This window comes from Pimephales promelas, chromosome 2 (genome assembly GCF_988280905.1).
Source record: "Pimephales promelas chromosome 2, fPimPro1.hap1.1, whole genome shotgun sequence".
NCBI lineage: Eukaryota > Metazoa > Chordata > Actinopteri > Cypriniformes > Leuciscidae > Pimephales > Pimephales promelas.
In genome coordinates this window covers 45,985,315-45,996,231 of record NC_142770.1, presented here as the reverse complement: position 1 = coordinate 45,996,231, position 10,917 = coordinate 45,985,315, and the positions used below count along the sequence as shown (strand labels likewise).

Here is a 10,917-nt window from a genome sequence, read left to right as displayed (position 1 = left end):
TTCTGTTATGAAACAGTAGGAAACAATAGCAAGTAAAACTGTTTATTAAAGTTGGTCAGGTGACACACAGATCGGGGAACAAACACTCAGGTGGAGGTAAGACACAGGGACGTTGATGGGCAACCCGGAGAGATGTGATGATGATCGGCGTGCTCAGTGACAGGAACCAGGAACAATAAACAATCCAACCGTGAAGACGTAAAGACGACGACGATCACGGAGGCAGGAAATCCACACGAGGAGAAGACTGAAGCCACACAGGAACAGGACACAACACCGGGGAAGCCACAACGATCTGACAACATGAGACTGAAATTACTGACATTATATAGGAAGCGGTGATGAATCGCAGCTGGTGCTGACAATCAATGGAATTAGTAACCACGCCCACACACACACACACACACAAACATCAGAATGAGACAGTGGATTCATGAACCGTGACAAAACCTTAATTTCTTTTCAACTGAAGAAAGAATGACATGGATATCTTGGCATGGGGGTGAGTAAGCTATCAGCTAAAGGTTTTTTTTTTTTTAAAGTGAACTAATCCTTTAAGTCAAACAAAGTGAAATACAATAGCAAAAAGTAAAGTGGCCAAATCTTGAGTAAAAAGAGAAGTTCGTGACTTTTTCAGTCTGCCATAGACTCTTTTGGGGACATCAGAACCACCGAGGGAAATCTGGAAAGAATAAAAAAACAAGCATTAGTATAAACTTGTTCATTTATAATTCTAATAAAAAGCTGTCACTTTGTTACTTAATTCAGAACACTTAATGCACAAAAAGTCAGATATAATTATTATAACAAATAGGATTTTTCTTTATCATAAAGAATTTTCTAACCATTTCTGAGGTTTCAGGAAGACACAGCTCAGATGATCTTGGGCTTGAGCTGAATGAACCTCGTTTCATGGACTCCAGGGCCTCTTTGAGAGATGATAATATCCCTGGAAGCTCTACAAGAAAAAATAAAGTTGCATGTTATACAAAGTTAGGGCAGAACAAACACTAGTTTGTGTTCTTCATATATAATTTGTCTTTTGTTTAAATGGTGAAACATATTTAATGAACCATTACTGTAACTTCCACGCTATTATTAAGTATTCATTATTAATAAAGACAGAACATTCTATTGAAAGTTACAAGTTGTTGACAGCTGATAACGACTTGATTAAATGTAAAAAAGCTGAATACCACACATAAAATCATATAAATCAGTCCCTCGAGAAAAACACGATTATGTGATTGCATAATTCAATGCATAATCAGGCAAAATACATATTCATTTTTCAAATACGTGTTAATATATAATAGGTCACTTAGCTACTTAGCTGCTACATGACACACTATTGCCTTTTTTGTTGTTTTTCACCGACAAAAAGTTACAAATCAAGAGGATCAACTACTACTTACTCGACTTGACCTCATCTACTCACGGTTAGGTTTAATAAAAAAATGTCTTTGCAATGTGCAAATTCCTTGGCTAGGCTAAATATTAAATTTAAAATCTCTCATTTCATTATTTAACATCATTTTAATTTCTCAGTGCAAGATATTTAATAATTGGTTTTGTGAAAGCTTATAGTTGGTGATTACAACTTAATTTATTTATCGAATTGACATGAAAACTGACAGCCTACTAATAATTAATTAGATTTTACTATGAATTAAATATCACAAATGTGTAAGTTTTATTATAATATTTAAAACACAAGAAGTTATAGGGACAATCAAGCCTGTTGTGTAATCACCATTAATAACCTTTTTTTTCTGCAAACACAGTGTGCAATGTTTTTATAGTTGTTTTCACTGTCTAGATCTATAACATTAAGTTGATAGACGTCAATGGATAAACGTTAACTCGCTTTAGTGTCAAATCAACAGAAACGCCAGTAATCCACAGAACATCGTCATCAACTTCTGAAAATATTTTAAACTAAACCCAAAGTGAGAATAAAGCAAGTTATACTAATCACTTAAACTAATAAACTTACCACCAAGAAGTAAGATCTTTTCTGGCAGTATCTTGCTCTGTCCATGTCGTGGCGGCGCAGCTCTGCGTTGTCCTCTTCACTGCTAAATTGTTCGCGGGAGCTGACGACCTGGTAATCTGCTCGTGTGTTCTCTTAATATTAGATCGGTGCTATCCACATAGGTCAGAGTCAGTGAAATAACAAAGCAAAATTTGGAAAATACATGATTTCTGTTGAAATATCTGAAGCTATAATGGGATACCACAGACAGTCAGTATCCGCTGTCTGCGCCCCGCCCAACATGTAAGTTCAAATGGCAGTGTGTGATTGGACAATTGCCGGCAAGCTTGTTTTGAAAAGATTAGCTCTGATTGGTCCAAATGAATGCAACTGGAAATACTAACTAACTAACGGCCACAAAAAAAGAAACAACTCTGTTAATATAAACATTAAACATAACATGCTTTATAAACAGGTTTTTTATTCATTTTGGCTAAACAAATGTAAGAGTAAAGCTTTAACAAATTTATTTAGTTTTTCTAGTATGTACCTGATCTTTTATGTTGATGTGTGCAAGTACTGGTATTCACTTGTTTTGTGGAAAAGACTATTTGATTAATTAATGCAGAAGTATAGAAGTGCATTACTTGTAATTTTTAAACTTTATATATATATATATAGATAGATAGATAGATAGATATAGATATAGATATATGTCTCAGTTGTTTTTCACAATATTTTTTTAAAGCAGGGCTGAAGCACATGCTACAGTATAACATAAATATTAAAAATATATTGCTCTAGTCCTATACAAGGTTAAATAAGTTATAAGGTTACAAATTGCTATACACACAAAGTAAACACAAAAAATACTTTAATTTAGCAACAAGTGTGCTTTCTGTAAATACACTAAAATTTCACTAAAACTATGTTTGTTAAATAGCATATTTCTAAAAGTGTAATTAAGTGTATATTTATTTGCATTGCGTTTCTAGTAAAACATTTTTAAATACAATTAAAATATGTTTGTATTTAGCATATTTCTTAAAAATGTAATTAAATACCAATGTACTTCTAGTACACTTTTTAGAAACATATTTAAAGCATGATTGTCATTAGCATATTTATTAAAAATATAATTAAGAATACATTTATTACCAATGTACTAATAATATACTTTTTTAGAAATACATTAAAAGTATGCTTTTCTATAGTGTATTTCTTAAAAGTGTATTTAAACATATATTTATTACCAATGTAGTTCTAATATACTTTTTAGAAATACATTTAAAGTATAATTATCATTAGCATATTTATTAAAAATATAATAAAGCATACATTTATTACCAATATATTACTAATATACTTTTTATAAATACATTAAAAGTATGCTTTTCTATAGTATATTTCTTAAAAGTGTAATTAAATATATATTTATTACCAATGTACTTCTAGTATACTTTTTAGAAATATACTAAAATGCAATAAAATAAATTTTTAGTACACTTTAAATAAGCATGTTGTAAATACAAATGTATTATAAACACACTATTTGTATTTCAAATATATTTTTAATACATTTAATACAACGTCTTTTTCACCTGGGAGGCGCCATCCAGCTCGTCGGGAGCAGCTGGGGTTAGGTGTCTTTCTCATGGACACCTCGACACTTGGTCAGGTGGAACCGAGGATTGAACCACCAACCTTTCGGTTCATAGACAACCCACATGAACCACTGAGCCACTGCCGCCCCCGGCAGTAAACTAGGAAAAAATTACTTTAAGTGAGCATTACCTAGCTAGCTTGGTGAATGCAATGATGCAAAGGTGACCCAATGATAAAACACAGTGTCTTTTAATGAATTTATGGAATATATTTCACTATTAACTAATTTATGTTTAATATTTATTTAGGGTTTTCTGTTTTTCTTGATGATAGTGATGAACAAATGCTACATCAATTATCAACCCAGTGTAGGCCTAGTGTAGAAAATGTTAGAAATTTGGCTATTTTGTACATTCCTGAAATAAATATTAATAGGTATATATATATATATATATATATATATATATTATGTTGTTGCATTACTTGCCTTTTACTTTTAGAGATTAAAAACTATGTTCATTTTGCTGTTAATCTATGAAGGAAACTGGTTGGTAAGAAAGGGGGCATTTTACCCCACCGCTGGGGCAAAACGCCCCCTTTGTACAAAAATATTTTTGAAGGTTGAGCATTTTTAATATTTGGTAAATAACTCCTGCCATAGACACTCAAAACTGGGATGGCAATTTTAGTCACATTTATGTTTTGTTTTACAGTAATGTCACATTTTCCTTAAGGGGGGCTTTTTCCCCCACTCTACCCTAACACTCTTGCAGGTAATTGTCGGGAAAAGCCAATGGGTCGGACCTGTCCTGAAACACTCCTTCACGTCTGAAAGGTTTCACGTTCACTCTTTCACGTTCTCAATATAAGTGCTTCATCATCTACGATGTCGTCCAAAAATGGGCATGCCATTGTAAAGGACGAAACATGTGTTTAGAGCTACTTATATTGCCTAACTTGATTGACAAAACTTTTGCTTCTTTATCAGCCATTTCTCTAATTCCCTCATCACATACAATAGCATATTAAAGATCTATCTGTCAAACTTAGAACAGCAGTCTTCAAAAACACAACTGAACAGTAACATTGCCCATATGGATTATTATTATAGTTAATAATGTTAGGCTACCATCATAATGTTACAATAATAATAGTAGGCGACTGAATGCCAATATGTATCTGAGGTATTTTAATGCAGGCTGATAAAATTGCGCTGAACTTATAGATGACAAAAGGAATAACTGACAAAACACATTGGTTTCTGATCGGCGTGACCGCTGACTGAACAGATAAGGCACGAGGATTGACTAAGCCTGGCTGTTAGCCTGGTCTGGAGCAGGCTAGCTGCACAGAATAAATCGCCATGGTAACTTATGCGCTACTGGTTTCGTGAAACCGAGTCCCGGCTTAATTCAGCCAGGATATCTGGAAAATCCCGGCTTAATCCGCTATCTTGGTTTTGTGAAACAGCCCTCAAGACACATTCCTATCAACTGTATTGTTGAAATGACTAAATAAATCTTTGACTTTCAATTAACACAAAGTGGTCAAGCGTCAAACTAGACGCGCCAGGCGCGAATTTGACGCGCTATTCGCGTTCGGTGTGAACGCAGCATAAAAGTCGATTCTTCACACAAGAGTCAAATAAACTCACAAAAACAGGCAGATGGGCGGCAAGCTCAAAGTGAGGTGATCAGATGTGCAAGCCGAGGTTTGACACAATATTTCTGTGGACAGACTGAATTATGAATAATATATTCTCACATGATCTAATTTATTTATTAAAAATACAGACATACAGTATGAGGCTTCAGAGAGCTGTGTTGATTAAATCTGCTAAAATTACTGTAAAAGATCAAATAATTGCTTTGAGTTTTGTTAGCTATGAAAAAAGCTATACACAATGTGTCAGTGCTGTTTGACAAGTCTAGATCAATGGAAATGGAATCATGACACTGTTAAATATGTTAAAAAGCTGTCAGTGTTTTATGAAGTAGTATTTACTAACCATGAATAATGACGATTCGAAAGATGTGTCTTGTTCCTCCACTGAACTTGAACTGTCTTAAGAAAAAGTTGCTTTGAAATTCCTTTCAGTTCTGAGTTTTTATAAAGGACTGTTAAACTTGTTATACTAGAACGTTTTCTTAAAACTAATTGAACCATTTTTTCAAAAGGACTCGTGACACGAGAGTGAAGCTATGTGGAGAATCACAGTCCGTCGTCAAAAGACCAACACACGACATACTGTGTGTGAAATTACAGGTAAAACGAGACAAACAACACTGAAAAGACAGATAAACGGAGACAGACAGACAGACAGGCATGTACTGGCCATCGGGACTACCGGGAGATTCCCGGTGGCTCGATACATCGCATACTTTTTGTTTGTCTTTTGTTTTTGCTTCGTCTTAACGGCCCATAAAACTCGTAAATCGGCAGGCCCATTGGTGTAATGCGTTTGTCAAAAAAAAAAAGTGGGTGGTTGTTTGCTTGTTTTTGGATTCATCACTGTGGAGTATATAGTTCAATTGAAACCAATTAATAAATGACAATGTGGCGAGAAGCGAAATTGCTATAGGTCTAATATAATGACTACGCCACCTGGGAATTCTTAACCCAGGAATACAAGCCTAATAAATAGGATGCACAGATTTATTCCCTTAGTAGGACAAGAGACGTTGATTGACATTTAAAGGGATTGTTCACTTTGAAATTAATTTTTGATATGTTTTAGCTTACCTCAAGGGCATCCAAGATGTAGGTGTCTTTGTTTCCACAGCATTTTCAATTTTGATATTATTAGGTCAAACCGTTCTTGTCAGCCCGCTGTTTACATAATCATTTAGGTTAAAAAGAAAAAAAAGCTATAAATTCACATCTGCACATTAGTGATGGATCTAAGTAATATCAAATAATATTCCAATTGATTGCGGGTGAATTAGAGATGCATTAATATGTTTAAATAAATACATGAAAAAAATAGGCTAATGTTTGAATGATTTTAAAAAAGACTGCTCTTATTTCCCGGTAAAACAGAGAGCGTGCGTCATGCTTTTACTTTCATTTTCAACAATATAGTGGTGCTACATTAGTAAAGTATTCCCATACGCTTTATGTGCCAATGCTGCTTTCTTGCTGCAATGACCCTCTAGGCTCTTCATCTGTTGTCGTCTGCAACGCGGCCGTATACTATCAAAATTAGCGCAATCATACAGTGTCACATGATCAACGCGACTAGTCGACGTCAAGCTTAAAGCGTCACGGCATTGCATTAAGGTCGACTAGTCGACTAATCGGGTCTACCCCTAGTGTACACACCAAAAGTCTTAAAAAGACTTGAATTTAACTTAAAAAACCTGTAGGAACTCTGAAGTATAAAAAGGTTAGTTGAGTATGGAGCGAAGCAGATCTATGGGGCACTGAATTGGACAAAAGTAAAGCAAATTTTGTGCGAAAAGTGATGTGTATAAAGTTCTAAATTTTTTCGTTTTGTCCCAGTCAAATAAGAAAAATACAAATTGTTTGTCATATGTTGCTTAATTGGTAGAAAAATGTCCACATTGTCACATCCATGTTCAAGTTGTTGCTGTTGTTTTTTTGTTCCCCCCTTCCCCAGAAATTAAAAATGGAGAACAAACGACCAAAATATCAAGTTGAAGGACATCTTCATGATGTTTCAGTATTACAGAGGGGGCAAATCGGGATAAATACTTGACTGTCATTTTGCAGGAGGCAGGAAGAAACAGCCGAGTAGTAGTAGTAGTTTTGTAAATGCCCAGAAAGACAGGTAATTGTAAAAAGTGTGATACGTTAAAGTAGAATGTGTTTTATTTGACACGAGTAATTATTAGTTGTTTATTTGTCTATTTAGGATTATATTAATGACAGTGTTGGTTTGTTATTTGTGTAGGAGTCCACTAAGGCTGTGTGAGGTGGATTTGTCCCCTTCACGACAAAAAAAAAAAGGACAGGTTGACATCATTGTCAACAGCTCATCTTCGTTGACTTGCGTGCGCAGGCTGGAATTTGCATTTGATAATTGTTCAGGTGACGTTGTTGTTGAAGACTGGACATGTCAACAAATACTTGAAAATACAAGAGAATATCACAGGGTAGGTTGATGTTAGTGTAATGTACACATGAATGCTACAAATCAAATTTCATGTAGGTTTTTATAGTAGTGTTTTATTAATATGTTTGTTGTGTGTACTCGTAGTACCTGAGATGTAATATAGACCCATTGTTGTTTGTTGGACTCCAGCACAGTGGTACGGTACTAAAAGGAGGAGCTAGACTCACTGCAGAACTTTGATTGGTTGACAGAGTATTGTCACTTGCGAGTGTTACAATGGCATTAGAAGCGCCATTTTTTAATAAACAGTTGAAATATAATACTACTGTTATTGTTATTGTTATATTGTGAAATATAATACAACTGTTATTATAATACAACTGTAAATGTAGTTTTATGAGTTTTCCAGGTGTTTTCCATATATTTGAGCGCTGAATTTGTATATTTGACTGAATTGTTTGCTTTATGTTATTAAAGCTTTACTGTATAGCTTTTTGTACCTTTTACTTATACTTTTATAATGGCTATTATTGATAAAACTGAAATTCAACAAAAATAGATAGTTTTGTCATTTAGTTTTATTATAAGATCATCTGTAATGTTGTTTATTGCAACATTTTTACCATTGAAATATGCAATACATTACATATTGTCTAGAATATGTTTAATAATTTTGAATTTAAATGAAAAGAGGCAGGGTTGTGTTTTATATTGAGTTTTGTTATAAATATATATCGTACATACATGCAGTGAATATAATCAATAGGCTATTCAAGGGGTACTCAAGTTCAGATGCCAAGGGGGCCACATTTAAACCACATAAAATGTGAAGGGCAACAAATACAACTTGCGTGGTAAGACTTTTATTTATGACAATATTTACAGTTTTTACTTATTTAGAAATGCAGTCAATTAGCTATCTTGCTAGGTAAGTCTAGCAAGTCTTTTTGCTAGTACTATCTAAAGTAAGCTAATACTGAACGTGAAAATACCAAATCTGGAACAGTAAAGTGGATTAACAGTTTTCTAGCAATATTAATGCAACAATTTTTTTTTTTTTTTTAAAGTTCATACTCAGAGTATTAAAAACCTCCCTGCAAGGTACGTCTTGCTAGTCTTTGTCCAATTTAAAGTAATACTGGGACATAAAAAAATAATAATACCAATGACATTTAAATGGACCAACAATCGAGGATTAAAACACAATAAAGTCCAGGACTTATTTCCATTGTGGTCCTCTTACACATAATGTCAAGACAAGACAATTACATATTGTGTGATAATCAATGACAACATACTGTACGAACATTTTCTTAAATAAGCAAAATTACAGATGCAGGTAAATTACAGGTAACTGGCTCCTGGTTCTATTTCGCTACCCTCTCTAATAACCAATCCTTGGTCCTCTTTTTAAAAGAATTAATGCTTAAGATTACTTTAATTTGCCGGTCTAACTTGTTCCACTGAACATATATTTTAGCCTGGCTGCACCCTCCTACGCACTTCCGCTCAATTTCATTTTCCTTCAGTACTACGTCTGGTACTGCTGTGTATCGTTAGGTTTCCAGAAATCATTTTTTTGTAGGACCAATCAGCGAATAGAGGGAGTGGCTGAGAAAGATGACGTTGATGTAAGCGTGTCAGTTTCAGTTCAGTAATGGCAGCGGAGAAAGACGTGAGAAAAGATATTCGGTCCGTTGTTGGAAAAGAAACTGCCGAATATACAGAATTTAAAGCCGGATTGTTATCGTCTCACCTCTTGTTGCACAACTGAGGACCAAGTGAAGGAAAGTTTGGAAGTTTGTGCTGGGCAGCTCGTGCACGATGACCGTGACATTTTGGACGGACGGTTTATCCTGGTGTTGGCGGTGTTCGGAAGCCCCGAGTCCTGGCTGCTAAACTATTGTTGAAGATCCGCCCAGGAGTCATGTGTCAGTCGCTCATATTCCCAACTGTATATTTACTGATTCTTGTGATGAATAGAACATTTTGAGCCCCTTTGTGTACTCGTGCAGGAGGTTGGTGTGTCAGTTTTACATGTTGTAAATCATACAAATTGGTTGTGATTTTTTAAAAATAATTGTCATAAATAAAAATGTGAAAAACCATACTTTGAAGATATTTGATTTTCAGTTTTAGATGGCAGTGGTTGATTTGTTTTAATAAAAAAAACTAAATGCCACATAAAAATGTACAAACACATACTTTGAATACCATAATTAAGGTAATTAAGAAACAATAAGACGTAATATGAAAAATTGTTGTTTATTACACATCTGCAGATAGAGACAGACTGATCATTCACTGTAGCTGCTACAGCATTTGCGGCAGATCAGAAAACGACCACAGCGGCGTATTTGTAATGATTAGACACAGCTGAGCTTCCACCGTTGAATGAATATATCACTGTCCTTCGTGTCAAATATACATTTCGAATTAATAATTGTTCCTAGATTAACAAAACCTGCAGCTCTCGTTGACTGAAATCCTATTGTAAACATAATCCTCTGATCATTCGGACTTGTTGTTTCCAGCCGTTTCGGCGCGTGACATACGTCACTCACGACCACACGTTAGCGATTGGCTATGGCAGATCGTGAGTGACTTTGGGCAGATCCAATAGATTTGGACTTTAATAGTGAACCCGCCTATAAAACTTAACTGCTTGCCATTGTATATTAGGGAGCTGCAAATAGCTAAGGGGTAGGCTATCCGTTCAGTACCCAGACAGCAAACTGACATTGAATCAACGTGGAAACGACGTCTCTCATGACATTGAAACAACGTTGATTTTGCTCATCGAATTAACGTTGAACCAACGTCAGACGTGGCATTCTTCAAAGCTAAATGAAAATCGAAAATTGGTTTGCTTTCATAACGTTGAAACAACGCGTTGATTTCAAGTTGATTTTCCGTTAGTTTTGAAAGAATGACGCGTCTGACGTTGGTTCAACGTTAATTCGATGAGCAAAACAATGTCAGATCAATGTTGTTTCGATGTCATGTTTCCATGTTGATTCAATGTCAGTTTGCTATCTGGGTATGCATTAGGGCTGTCTATGAATATTCTAAATTCGAATATGTATTAATTTTGAAGGTGAAAATTAAAATTTGAATGTGGAAAAACACGCCCGCGGTTGCAGACTAATAACGTTACCACAGCTGCACAGCTCGCCCGGAGCGCTCACTGTCGGTTATATACTGTGAATCTTCAATCACTGAATGAAGCCTGCTATATTTGGGACAAGAGTCGCGACTCGCA

At 34.9% G+C, this 10,917-nt stretch overlaps 1 long non-coding RNA gene across 1 annotated transcript; it reads right to left on the bottom strand.

The window, feature by feature from the left end:
* Nucleotides 1-487: 487 nt before the first annotated feature.
* On the bottom strand, nt 488-2,383 carry LOC120466834 (uncharacterized). The gene is made up of 3 exons (XR_016147494.1): nt 1,997-2,383; nt 846-958; nt 488-682 (listed from the first exon to the last, which is right to left on the bottom strand). It is a non-coding gene; the product is annotated as an uncharacterized LOC120466834 (long non-coding RNA).
* Nucleotides 2,384-10,917: the final 8,534 nt, after the last annotated feature.